At 39.6% G+C, this 15,214-nt stretch overlaps 1 long non-coding RNA gene across 1 annotated transcript; it reads left to right on the forward strand.

The window, feature by feature from the left end:
- Positions 1–406: 406 nt before the first annotated feature.
- On the forward strand, positions 407–2,443 carry LOC307145634. Its single transcript, XR_013818976.1, has 4 exons — positions 407–487; positions 922–989; positions 2,134–2,177; positions 2,388–2,443. It is a non-coding gene; the product is annotated as an uncharacterized lncRNA (long non-coding RNA).
- Positions 2,444–15,214: the final 12,771 nt, after the last annotated feature.

The following is a 15,214-nucleotide window of genomic DNA, read 5'->3' on the forward strand; positions in this document are numbered from 1 at the left end:
CTCCACCAGCTGAGTGCTATCACCACCACTTCTCAAGCACTGACAATTACTGACGGTTATATCTTTGTAATTTTGCCTTATGCTGACTTCTCTCTCCCTCCAGCCACTGGGTCCTCCTCTCTCCCTCAACCTTCTGAGTCCTCCACTCTCCCCCCACCTTCTGAGTCCTCCACTCTCCCCCCACCTTCTGGGTCCTCCACTCTTCCCCCACCTTCTGAGTCCTCCACTCTCCCCCCACCTTCTGAGTCCTCCACTCTCCCCCCACCTTCTGAGTTCTCCACTCCCCACCCACCACCTGGGTCCTCCACTCCCCACCCGCCACCTGGGTCCTCCACTCCCCACCCGCCACCTGGGTCCTTCACTCTCCACCAACCACCTGGGTCCTCCACTCCCCACCCACCACCTGGGTCCTCCACTCTCCACCAACCACCTGGGTCCTCCACTCTCCCTCCTGCTGCAAAACGCAGTTCTAAGCGTAAAATGAAAGGTTAGATTTCAGCTAAAACTAATTAAATGTTGTAAACGTCTTGCTTCAGTGCTCCTCCACCAGCTGAGTGCTATCACCACCACTTCTCAAGCACTGACATTTACTGACGGCTATATCTTTGTAATTTTGCCTTATGCTGACTCCTCTCTCACTCCAGCCACTGGGTCCTCCACTAAGCGTAAAATGAAAGGTTAGATTTCAGCTAAAACTAATTAAATGTTGTAAACGTCTTGCTTCAGTCCTCCTCCACCAGCTGAGTGCTATAAACACCACTTCTCAGTCAAGTAGATCAGCTAATTCGTGAAATCACCTTTGTTTAGTGTAATACTTGGGAGGACATTCATTATTTGAAGCCAGACTTTTGTGACTATGCTTAATTTTTGACCTGTTGAACAACATAGACTTTATCTAACCTTTTTTATTGTCATTTTTAGAATGCCGAAAACACACTTCACAGACAGTCTTCAATTATTCTGATATTGTGGACAAGCGTGTTGTTGGTGTAAGTATTTTTTGACAGACCAAAGTTGCATACTTTTATGTTGCTCTCGGTTACAGTTGAGAAGCACAAGAATAAATGAAATAAATATGCAAATGTGCAAGTATGAACATAACTCAAATATAACATTGAGGGCATGCACCAACAGCAATCTGTAAAAAAAGATATTCCTGTAGCATAGAAGGTTTTTTGCGTTTTGATTTTGGCTGCTCTGAAAATGGCAGAAGTGCCGTTTGTCATGTTATGAGGTTATGTGCCATTAAAATGTTTTTGGAAACGTTATGTTAAGGTCAAACAATTGTTATGGGTGGCTTTAAAGGACAAATCCGGCAAGTTTTCACATAGATCTGCATTTCTCGTGGTCACTGAGTACTGTATGTATGAAAAAAAAGTGAAACTTGAGAAAAAGGGAAAATTGGTTTTACCTAGCTCGAGTTACTACAGCCAGCAGCTAATCCAACCAGGCACAGTGCTACACTCTGTGGGCATGTCCATGAGCCCCCATGTACATGCCCACAGAGTGTAGCGCTGTAGCTGCTGGATGTAGCAACTCGAGCTAGGCAAAACCGATTGTTTCCGTTTTTTTTCTTAACAACAGCAGTTGGTGACCTCGATCTGTGTGAAAACTTGCCGGATATCTCATTTAAGTTCAGAGACTAAATTAACATACTATTCATAAAACAAGTTGGGTGCAAGTTTGAGAGCATATTTTGACGACATGTGAACTGTGGCCAGAGCGAAGTAAGACACACAAATTTGACAGAGTCAGGCTGAGGTTAATTAATGAAAGATTTGGTTAAAGCCGACCAACAGTGGTGTTGAGCAAATGGAATGTGTCAGACGATATTACAGTAGCATTCACAATCTCAATATTGTTCCACATCTGACCTGAGTAGGACTAATTGTAAGGGTAATATTCTATCCTCGTCTGGTGTTAGTATTAATTGGAAAGACATGCAGAAAGAGATGAATGAACTCATCTGAATGAATTAACTGACAACACCACAAATGTTATCTATGTTTGTGTTTTGTACCCTATATGTGTTAGAATAAAGTGACCACTTTTGAATGCACTCCTGTCCACTTGCATGTTGTGATCTTGCAAATATGTTTAAAGTAATATTTTCCTTGTTTCATGTATTTTCAGGAAAAAGAGGAAGTCAATGTGAAATGGGCATCTTGTGCAAAATGGTAGGTCCTACCCTAGAAACAGATGTACATGCAGACTAAGACCGTCAATGATTTCATTTTGAATTTGTTTATTATTTGTCTATTTGGACATTCACTCTTGGAAATATTTTAATCAGTTCTAAAGGACCAATACATAGTTTTGTATTTGTTTGCAATGTAGGAGTTTCAGTTGTTCTATTAATAACCTTTTTCCCTTTCCTTTTTGGACAGTGGGAAAGAATGGCCTGACTCTTGGGAACCAGCAGAACAATTCATGTGATTGGCACATATTATTTTATTCATAAAATTGTATTTTTTTATGTTTCTTTTTCTCTAAAATTAATAAAAGAAAGTTTATAGGTATTTTTTTATTGTATTTTTTGTTGTTCAGATATTAAAAACAATGTATTCATGTCAACGTTTGTCCATTCATTTGGCTATTTATTACTTTGAATGTTTCAGTACATTAAAGACATTACAACTACATGTTTTTTTTAGCATTATTGTTGAAAGAAAGTGATAGGCTTTTAGAAAATATACATTTTAGATTCAAGTTCGGTATTTTACACTTAAAGCCCTGTTTACAGATCGTTTCTGATGAAGTAGAACGGTTAAGATTAAAATTTTGACACATGCTGCTGTCCAGAGAATTTTAGGTTTATTTCGCTTTCCCCCCCACCTACAGAATGGCTGCATAGGTGCACTGGAACAATCCTTCATAAAACGCATTAAACTTTCGTTTACAAAGAGATGAAACTCACCGAGTGGTCAGGGGTGTTCACTGATATGCTCACACAAAAATCGCTGCAAAAGATGCTTTCCAACAGGTTTTATCGTAGTTTTTGTCCAACTCCATTGACTTGTATTGAAAGAGCTGTGTGAGGTACGGTATTACTCCGCCGCTTCTTCTTCTGCTTCTTCTGTGTATTCAGTGAAATGCCAGTGGTTTGCTTGCAATTGGCAAAGGTGCATTATCGCCTCCAACTGGGCTGGAGTGTCTATTATTCAAGCTCTCAACGGAAGAATCTACGGGTGTGAGGCGTTTGGAAAAATAGATCCACAGTTTTACAACGAATGGTAAAACACCTGTTGGAAAGCATCTTTTGCAGCGATTTTTGTATGAGCATATCAGTGAACACCCCTGACCACTCGGTGAGTTTCATCTCTTTGTAAACGAAAGTTTAATGCGTTTTAGGAAGGATATGTTCGAGTGCACCTATGCAGCCATTCTGTAGGTGGGGGGGAAAGCAAAATAAACCTAAAATTCTCGGGACAGCAGCATGTGTCAAAATTTTAATCTTAACCGTTCTATTTCATCAGAAATGATCTGTAAACAGGGCTTTAAGTGTAAAATACCGAACTTGTCCTTTAATGGTACACATCTGGCAAACCTTTGATTCACCAACAGAGTACAATACAGTAGGTCTGTACTGCCCTACAAAGGCAAAAGACCTTAAGTCGCTAGAGTGTGGAACTGAGAAAAATGACTTTAAAGATTTTTAGTTGTCCCGCCAAATTAATTATAGGTAGGACACTGGAAATCTGGCAAATAGATGTTTTAGTAATGGAAATTATATACATAAAAAAATCTTGAGCTCAAACTTGACTTTTGACCACTATTTTAAAGTTACTGTACTCTGCCTTTGTATTGTCAGCAAAAAGTGAGAAGTCATGCCAAGGCAAAAGGCAGTAACTTCCACATTATCAATATTTAGTTGCTGATCACCATTAACAAAATCATTATAGTACACATCTGTATAAAATCTAGTGATCATGGCATTTATTTTGTATGATTTACAATTATTTATAGCCATCTACTTATTGCTATCCTGTGCTTTGGTTGCATTCTGATGGCATTATTAATACATTTGACATGACAAAATACCTCCTATTAGTCCAGCGTTGACTCGACCGCGTTTAGGGCGGGGCTGAAGGCGAAGTTTTGGCACTCTGTCAGCTAGTTTGCCGAGCTTTAATTCTTGGTTGTATTCATCTGATACGGCAATGTGTAACGTTTTTCTGTCAACTCTGCATAATCCTTCGCGATCGATATCGCACGTTTGTCGATGGAGCAGACCATACTAAATGTTCTGACCGCTCTGAGGACATCAGAAGTTAGAGCGACTGATGGCAGCTGTACAAAGTACACAGGCTACACCGTAATTTTAATTTTAATGGACATTAAAACAAAGGCAGATAACCGTGCAATCTGGTAGGTAGCATTATTTGATTGAACACCGGCACAGTAACTTCATATTGACGCGCGGCTAAACAAAGGCAGAACACCGTAACTCGTAATTTGAGCGTTCCAAAACAAAGCCAAAGAGCGGTAACTGATGTTACGGTGTTCTGCCTTGGTTTCTCATGGGCTTTTGGAAGTTACTGTTAAGACAAATCATTATTTTCTCGAAAAAAAAACGGAATTGATTCAAGATACTTATCCACATGATAAAGAAGGTCTTGAATGTGCCAAAAATATAAATAACTCATTTTCGACCAAATACGAAGTTACGGTCTTTTGCCTTTGCACGGCAGTGTAGGTCTATGGAAACAAAACAATGGAAGAAGTTGGGACAAGTCCTAATTCTTGTGAAATCTACCAAGTGCTTGGCTTAGAAAATATACAGGTAATGTGGCGTAGGGAGACCTGAGGGGAGGCTGTCCTGAGGAAAGGGGATCAGGATTTCATGTGGACAGCAACCAGGTGAACTGTGTACTGGAAGCACACAAATAGTGAATCCACTCATGTACTACAACAAGGGGACACCCACTAACACCAAGTGACCAGCCTCCCTATAGTGCTCCTACTCCTGTCTGAATAGTTGGTATCAACTAGGCTGTGGAGTCATTAAATGGGCAGGCCTCAATAGACCTGCACACATACCCCTAATTTTGCCAACCTTCAAAAATAAACAAAATAAAAACACAACAGACCTCAAAGAAAATAAATATAGACAACTATCTGTAACCAGTAAGTCATCCTACACAACTACAATGAAAATAGACACATCAATCAATAAAGACAGACAAAACAAAGGAGGATGAGGCTGATGACACCATAAAACCTGCTGAAGCACACAGTGGTGAATTACTCACCACTTTGACAATAGAGAGTATTCAACATCAATTACAGTTTTTACCAATTGCTTACACACGTTTTCAAAACTAAGTCTCCTTTTTTCAAAACTCTACACACAATTCTCAAAACTGCACACAAAAAATGCAAAACGCCTCACATCTCCTTCAAAATGCAACACTGCATTCAAAATGCCATAAACACATGTCAGAATGAAGCATTTGCATCAAATGGCAAACACTTCTTTCATAATAATACATTTTTGGATATACCATGTAAACACTGCTGTTCTAAATCTAAAGCTCTTTGGTCTTTCATAGGCTTATATCTACATTTCAATACAATGTTCTACAGTGAAAGTAATCTGATGTAACAAGTACAAGCTGATGTAACAAGCTGTAAACACCAAATGCAATGTAGAAACAGAAAATATTTGGGGGGGGGGGGGTCCCAGGAATCCATTGTTCAAAACCATTGTTCAAAACCATAGACAGTATAAGAAGTGGACAGAGCCATCTCATTGGAACTCAATTGAGACAAGTGAAGCCCATTTTTAGCGATTTTTTTAGGACTTCCGTTCCTGACATGCAGACTCAAACCGACTCAAACAGAGCTTGACGACGTAGATGTGATGTGAGCAGCCCGTCTGTCTTCTAGTGGCTGTGGCATGAGAAATCTGAATCATTCCCTTCCGAAACTTGCAGAGACGGAGAGTGTGAGTAGGAGGTGTCCATGAGCTGGAGCAGGAGAAACTTTTGCTAGGTATTCTGATTAATTATTTTGTAATTTTGCCTCCACGTCTCCCCGATTGCCCGCGAGCTTCTCCTCCTGTCCATACGGTAATCTCTCTACTGTGAGACAGAGAGTCGCGTGGTTATGACGCAATCGTTAGCCTACTTTTACAAAAACTGCTTCTACGGGGCCATAACATAAGCTACAAGGTAATGGAGCATTTTACACATTGTCGTGTTTCTTTAGAAATAAATAATGGACAAATGGAGTCTTTAAACGCCTCAGATGTAAAGTTATTCGCTGTCAAAGTGACGCCAAAATGAATGGGAGTCAATGGAATGCTAACAGCAGGTGAAGTTCTGCTACAAAATGGTGGCACGCGGCCGGCTTCAACTTCCGGTCGACTTCCTTCCCGCTTGTTCAAAACAGATCATCTGACCTTTGACCTATTTAGGCCTATAGTACAGTAAAGCAGTGATTGGTTAGTGATCAGTTAAGCAATTAGTGTTTGCACATGTGAGGAGTGTGTCTGTGTGACCTGGTGAATAAGTGTAGCATTTTGATTGGTTGTGTTTGGAAAAGGAAAGCAAGTCACTTCCTGATAGATCTTTGTGTTTTAGGTAGAGAATTGTGTGTAGTGTTTTGCAAAAAGTGTTTTATGCAATTGAAAACTGAGTCAAAGGCTGAGAAATAGCTTATGGTTTTGAAGATTTGGCATGTAGTTTTGCACTTTGAGTGAGAGGTTTCAAAAATCGTGTGACATGAAAAGATTTTGTGTGTAAGCAGTTGGTAAAAACTGTAAACCATGTCAACCTAGCAATCACCCTAGCAACCAGCATAGCAACTGCTTTATTTGGTATAGCAACCACCGTATGTGCTCTAGCAACAACATTGTAACTATCTCTGCATTATCAGTTTTTACTCTGTATTATATTTTACATCATAGTTTGCATTTTCATGCACTTTGTAATTCATTGGTATTTCTAATTTACTATACCCACTTCATAGCAAACATGTACGAATCATGTACTGCTGTCATATCCTCCTCCATACCCCACTTACATGTCAGTTTTTGTGGGCTCTTCCTTCCTGAGGATAGTTTACAGCATCAGGTTTAATGAATTTATCATACCAGAGAGATAGCGGGCCTGATTTGTCCCTCAGGCCTTATAGGCACAGGTGGCTATTTGGCTATAGATTGTTAAGTAGCTTTCCTGGTAGGCCTACATGTCAAAAGGTATCAGCCGTAATTTTGATTCACCAATATACAATACATCAAAGTATAGGTACAGGAGAACAACATAAAAGGAAGTTGGAATGTCCCAATTTATGTCAACCATCAACCATTTCACAGAACCTAAAATGGTCTCTCCACTTTGACGCTATCCAGATAAAGGCCCAGCAAAGGTTATACTTCCTGATACAACTAAGGAAGTTTAATCTGCCTAAGGAGCTGCTGACCACTTTCTACTCAGTCATCATTCAGTCTATTATCTACACCTCCATCACTGTCTGGTTTGGGTCAGCCACCAAACGGGACAGGGCCAGACTGCAATGGAGCTCCATCCAGGACCTGTACCAGTCCAGGGTCAGGAAAAGGGCAGCAAAAATCTCTACAGACCCCTCACATCCTGGTCACAAATTGTTCAACCTCCTTCCCTCTGGTAGACGATACAGGGCACTTTTCGCCAAAACCAGCCGACACAAAGACAGCTTCTTCCCCCAAAGCAGTCACTCTGTTGAACACCCTTACACTGAACAAACTCAATCAACACTGTTATGCTCATCTACCACATGTGTACTTCAATCTTACAGTTACAATATTGTTATTAATACATTATCATTGCACTGAACTGCCTTGCACTATATTTTTAATCTTAAACCTCAGTTTATACTGATATTGCGCTATTCCCACCCTCTTTTCAATTGTATATTGCATCTTGCCTGTGCCTGTTGAGGTGTCCACGACTATGGCAACCTTCACAGGGACAACAAGGAGGCGGACATCCCCCCCTGGACAATTGCATTACCCTATACCACCTTAAGTGTTTTTGATTTTTTTTTATTTATTTGCAAATGTACAGTTAAATTCCTTGTTTGTTTACGCAAACCTGGCCGATAAAGCTGATTCAGATTCTGATTCTGATTCTGATGTCAAATCACATTTACAGGTGATGGTCACAGCCCAGTCAGGCTGTCCATGCTGACCTGTCCACTGCCAAAAATATATCACGTGGATGTGTACATGTGTTCTGTGCTGAAATAAACCCATTTTCACTGATCTCACCTGCTGTGGCAACTCTGAGAAGCCAGACATCATAAAATACTATGCTGTCACCCATATAGGCCAGACAGGCCTCAATAAGCTACACTTTTTTTTTAATGAAACGTCAGCTTGTGGCACATATTAGCAGTGATGGGCAGTAGCTTGCTACTAGCTTAACTGCATTTCTCAGGTGCTTGGTGGTAGCGTAGCTATTTTCTGAAGCAGATAGCTTTTCAATAGCTTAGCTGCTTTTTCACCATGTACAGAAGCTACATTTTCCAGAGCATTTCTGGAGCTCACAGTGGAACTTCCTTTTAGCCACTCATACATGAACAATGAAGATGCAAACATGCATGCACACACAGTTACATAGTGTATTCCTTTGCTTTTGTACTTATTTGAACTGAACATATGTTACAGCCTACATGTGTAAGTAAAGGTAACTAAGTTTCAGTATCTGTTTATCTGAGTTATATTAGCTAGGCCATTCAAATAGCACTGACTTGGCCTGAAGCTGGTTCACTTTTTTGTGAAGAACATAAAAAAACCAACAAAGGTTAATGACAATTGTCTTGTTAAGTAATTATCTGCATAGAAACAAATCAGTGAGATCAAAGATGCTTCATTGCCCCCCACCCCGGCCCATAAACTCAATAAACAGTTGATAACAAAAGAAAAAATATACTTTATTGTCATTCCAGAAGATCTTGAATGTTACAAAAAAAAAGGAAGAATATGAAGTAGTCACAGGTCATACAAATAAAGATTAGAAGGAAGGATCACAATGAAGTAGCATACATAGCAAATATATAAATACAAAGAAAATCTGAAAATAGAATTACAAGAGTAGATAATCAGGTGTTACAGGGCACAATGTATATTTCTTCATCGACACCATCAGTGTGGTACAACTCTGTGTGTGAGTGTGTGTGTGTGTGTGTGAGTGTGAGTGTGAGTGAGTGAGTGCTATGAATGAGACCAACGGAAAATGAAACGTAACGATTTTCTTGGCTGATTTGACATGGAACTATACTCTCATTCAGGCGTAACAATCCAGTCACTAACCAATTCATCTGCTGCAGCTCAACCTTGTTGCTGCACTTACCCTACAAGGACTATTTTCAGGTGCTGCATGATATCACTGTGCTGCTGCGCCCATGGTGTTCCTTGATTATTACGCTGGAATGAGAGTATAGTTCCATGTCAAATCAGCCTAGAAAATCGTCACGTTTCATTTTCCGTTGGTCTTATTACACTTTCTAACTTGAGAGGAGACAAGATTTAAATATGAAAATGACCGGAAATCTTAGTCACTTTTAAATGTGTTGCTAGCAGGCGAGATGCTAATGGTCTAATAGGATTCAATGATCTATGCTAGGCTGGAGCTAAAAGTGGTATCGCCAGACTCCGAGAACGGCTAGATGAACTGGAGAAAGGTAAAAATCAATTGTTTAACTCAAGGGGAGGTGAAAAATTAGTGTAATTTCCCAAATGGTGGAATATCCCTTTAAAGTTTATTTAGATTTCATATGTAATGCTACAGATAAACTGTCGCGACAAGGCTGCATAGGTACAATGTACATTTTCTAAAGGGTCACAGTGTGTATGGTTAGGAACTGAAACATTACAATTGAGTAGAATTAATAAGAGCCTAAATGTAGGTGTAGCCTATGTAACTGTGAAATACCTGTTTGTTTGTAGAGGTTTAGGCTGCGTACTTTGACGAGGACAGCCAGCTCCTCTCTGCCGTGCAAAGGCAAAAGACCGTAACTTCGTTTTTGGTCGAAAATGAGTTATTTATATTTTTGGCACATTCAAGACCTTCTTTATCATGTGGATAAGTATCTTGAATCAATTCCGTTTATTTTTCGAGAAAATAATGATTTGTCTTAACAGTAACTTCCAAAAGCCCATGAGAAACCAAGGCAGAACACCGTAACATCAGTTACCGCTCTTTGGCTTTGTTTTGGAACGCTCAAATTACGAGTTACGGTGCTCTGCCTTTGTTTAGCCGCGCGTCAATATGAAGTTACGGTGCCGGTGTTTAATCAAATAATGCTACCTACCAGGTTGTAAGGTTATCTGCCTTTGTTTTAATGTCCATTAAAATTAAAATTACGGTGTAGCCTGTGTACTTTGTACAGCTGCCATCAGTCGCTCTAACTTCTGATGTCCTCAGAGCGGTCAGAACATTTAGTATGGTCTGCTCCATCGACAAACGTGCGATTACGATCGCGAAGGATTATGCAGAGTTGACAGAAAAACGTTACACATTGCCGTATCAGATGAATACATCCATGAATTAAAGCTCGCAAACTAGCTGGCAGAGTGCCAAAACTTCGCCTTCAGCCCCGCCCTAAACGCGGTCGAGTCAACGCTGGACTAATATATCTATGGAGGTATTTTGTCATGTCAAATGTATTAATAATGCCATCAGAATGCAACCAAAGCACAGGATAGCAATAAGTAGATGGCTATAAATAATTGTAAATCATACAAAATAAATGCCATGATCACTAGATTTTATACAGGTGTGTACTATAATGATTTTGTTAATGGTGATCAGCAACTAAATATTGATAATGTGGAAGTTACTGCCTTTTGCCTTGGTATGACCTCTCACTTTTTGCTGACAATACAAAGGCAGAGTACAGTAACTTTAAAATAGTGGTCAAAAGTCAAGTTTGAGCTCAAGATTTTTTTATGTATATAATTTCCATTACTAAAACATCTATTTGCCAAATTTCCAGTGTCCTACCTATAATTAATTAAGCGGGACAACTAAAAATCTTTAAAGTCATTTTTCTCAGTTCCACACTCTAGCGACTTAAGGTCTTTTGCCTTTGTAGGGCAGCTCTATCCGTGCCTGTAGTGCACCAAGGCTACCATCACTGTGATCAGTTTCTAAATTACAGTTATATTACTCATTATGCATGAAATGACAATCAATCAAATACAATTAGCAAGTAATTTAAAGGAGAAACTCGGATGATTTATACATGGATCTTGATCGCTAGACGTCGCCAAGTAATGTTGATAGAAAATACACAACCAAAATCGGTGCAACTGAACTGGAGAAGCTGTAGCTAATGGCCAGTGCTCCTAGTAAGCTACAATGCTAGGACTGGGGGCATCATCTAAACGTGCCTTTTTGCCTCTTAACTGACTCCACAATTAATGAGTTGGACACAATTTTATTTATTTTTTTTTAAGTAAGGTTTAGTTTTAATGACATTTCCAGTCTGTTAAGAGGCAAAAAGGCACACCTAGTATTGTAGCTCAATGGTACTGGCCCATGGTTCCAATGGTACTGCAGCTACTCCAGTTCGGTAGCATCGATTTTGGTCGTTTTTTTCCCCTATCAACAGTACTCAGCGACGTCTAGCGATCAAGATCCAGAATCGGCCATATTTCTCCTTTAAATTATCAAATTATCCTTATTTAACTAAGGAAGTAATTTTCAGCACACATTGCCCACTTTAGAATGTGAGCAATAATCAATGAAATACAGCAAACACATTGTTGCAGTTGGCTCAGCAATGCAACTCCAGAAATGTTGATAAGCACATTGATGTATATAGTGTGTGCTACGATGCTGAAATGTAGCATAAATTAGTTGTCAATGTGCAGGTTTTTATCATGAAAGTTTTCACATAGGCAAACTTACCCTCTGCCCACTTCTGCACATCAGCCACCCACAGCTGCACTGTGTCATCATCAATGCCAAGCTCCTTTTTTGTAGCATTCAGGCTGTCAAGATGTTCTTTGAGTATCCTTACAGTCTAACAACAACAACAACAACAACAACAACTGTATGAATGTTGTTTGAGTTCATTATGAAAATAACATTGTTGAAAAAATAACCTTTAGGTATCTCTGTCTTAAAGTGTGACTCAGGTTTTCCAACTTCCTTTCATTCCACCCTAAAGCCAAGAGGGTAAGCATGTCTTTTCGTCCTGATTTCAAGAAAAGCAGATTACAGATCATCTTTCCAGCTTTTTATTTAAAAGAAACTATTCCATTGTATGAGCGGTACCCGGTGGGGTCTTCTGCTGTTGTAGCCCATCCGCCTCAAGGTTGTGCGTGTTGTGGCTTCACAAATGCTTTGCTGCATACCTCGGTTGTAACGAGTGGTTATTTCAGTCAAAGTTGCTCTTCTATCAGCTTGAATCAGTTGGCCCATTCTCCTCTGACCTCTAGCATCAACAAGGCATTTTCGCCCACAGGACTGCCGCATACTGGATGTTTTTCCCTTTTCACATCATTCTTTGTAAACCCTAGAAATGGTTGTGCGTGAAAATTCCAGTAACTGAGCAGATTGTGAAATACTCAGACCGGCCCGTCTGGCACCAACAACCATGCCACGCTCAAAATTGCTTAAATCACCTTTCTTTCCCATTCTGACATTCAGTTTGGAGTTCAGGAGATTGTCTTGACCAGGACCACACCCCTAAATGCATTGAAGCAACTGCCATGTGATTGGTTGATTGGATAATTGCATTAATGAGAAATTGTACAGGTGTTCCTAATAATCCTTTAGGTGAGTGTATATATATATATATATATATATATATATATTAAAGCTATCCTGTTTCTACATCCCGTGAATGCATGTAATGACACAGGATAATGTGTTCCCTATTTCTTTCAATACAGAATGATGCACAGAAAATTCTGTTTCTAAGAATTATTGGTGGCCAGACACCAGAGAAAGGGTGCCATTTCATTCTTTGGGTTAGTACAAATTGAAAAGTGTTTATCACATGATGAAGAAAATAGATAATAAAGAGACTGTACAGAGAAGCCAAAATTTTGTAAATAAATCAATTTTGCATTTGTAAGCGTTTTAAATTTGCCCTTTATTGAATTTCTTGTACAGGTTTTTGACAAGACAGGAAAAAAAATAAGAATTTATGACAACACACATTAACATTTCAGCAGCAGACATGGACATACTGAAGTACGATCCATCATTTATTTAAAGGGGCATTCCACCCATTTGAACATTGTTTTTTATTTAAAGTGGGTCATATATGTAGTCGAAATGTAAAATAAATTTTGAATTTGGTGCCTTCGTGACCGAGGAAAGACAAAAAATAACTTCAGGACGCATTTGTATGAAAGACAACAACTCCCACAATGCACCACATTGCACAGCTCCGCAAGCCACTCCCACTAATCCAGAAAGCGCATATCTGCCTATAAGAGAAATCACTCTTCCGTCTACAAGGCTAGCTACCACCAGAGCTTGAAATTCATTTCACATTCACACAAAATGTCTAGTTATTTGGCGAACTCATTAGTGCATTACTCCTCGTTTGTATTTCTTTCGAAAAGGTGAATTATTGCATGGTACCTGGATGTTCAGTCAGAACATATGCGGTGCGAAACTAGGATAGTTCTCAACACAAACGTCCGTGTCCTCGTCTGATTCAGAGATTTCGTCCAGGAGAAATTGTCATCGTTGAAATTCTTTGCCGCAGACGGACTCTATCTCTGTGTTCGTAGTTGCATCTTACAGTCTATGAGTTGCATAGTGAGATCACCGGCGCCACCAGTCCGCCCTAACTCGAGCCAGTCCGGGCTCCTCGTCCGCGGCAGGCAGGTCTTCTGCCTCGGCTGCACTTCGCTATAATGCGGCTTGTAAAGGTAGCCACAAACACCTGATTCAAGCATCAGACTTCCGAAATCCTCTTCTTCTATATCATATTGAGCACTCTCCTCCGCTATTGTCATTACTTTACATCTGTCTCCACAGCGCCTGTTAGCTTAGCTTCAAACAAGATGGAGGATATTGCTTTCAGTTTCAGAGAGTAAAGTCCCACCCACTGATCTGTAATAGGTCTGTAGCGTGAGCGGGTCCCGCCCCCTGGGAAAGATGAGGAACTAGTGCTTGTAGTCTCAACAGAAATCCCCCCCTCTTACACTTCCTCCTACAATGACGCAAAATGACGATTTTTGCGTCATTGTAGGAGGAAGTGTAAAAGGTAAATAACGGATTTCTCCCGTCTCAGAGGAAAATGAGAGAGTGTTGCACGACCATTCAATAGTATGACTGGGTTTCTAACAATGCAAAGCTTAATGCAAATGTGTGGAGTGTCCCTTTAATATTTGTTCACATTTTTTTAAACAAAATATTGAATGACTTGGTTGCCTACTTTACATTCATTTTATTTCCCAGAGATGCGTTTAGAAATCTAGACTCCCTGGAAGGGTGGACTGTGTGCAATCCGCAGCAATGGCGGAGAAATGATGGAAGCAACTGTGGTGTTTTTGTTTGCACAGTGAGTGGACGGAGATTTATGTTCACTACTTTGTACATTAATTAACATTTATATAATAAATACAACGAGTCTTCTATCAAAAACTGTTTACTAGTACATACAGTACATTATACAAAGCTCTTTACATTTTCATAGACTGCAGAGATGGAAGCAAAAGGTCTCAACATGTCTTCTGAGTTTCTCCACACTGAATAGTTGATTCACCTTAGAGTTTACCATGCTTCGCGTTTGGTTGAAAATATACAAACTGAAGTAAAGCAGAGTCTCAATTTCTAAATTAAATAATGCTTTCTTTTTCTATAAAATTGATGCATGTATGTCTAATATTTGAGTAAAATATAAAATAAATATTATAATTACTATTTTGTTTAAAATCATAAACTAGTTTGCTCCTCTTCTGTTCTTAGGACTTCACACCAAAGATGAAAACTTCTGAGGCTGAAAACAGATGTTTGGCCCAGGAGATTGGTGTTTGTGTATTTCAAAAAATCCAGACCAAGTAAGTGACCATACTGCATTTTACCATGTTATACTATATAGATTGAGCAGTCATTTAAATGTGTCTTGTTACTTCTGCAGAACCATGCATCCAGATGTCAAGACACTGCAATGGGTTCAGTGTGACATTTGTAATCAGTGGCTGCACTATGACTGTGCTGGCATAAATCCAGCAATGCCATTCAGCTGTGGATGTGACATT

Source organism: Squalius cephalus, assembly GCF_949319135.1.
Source record: "Squalius cephalus genome assembly, chromosome: 18".
NCBI classification, from domain to species: Eukaryota; Metazoa; Chordata; class Actinopteri; order Cypriniformes; family Leuciscidae; genus Squalius; species Squalius cephalus.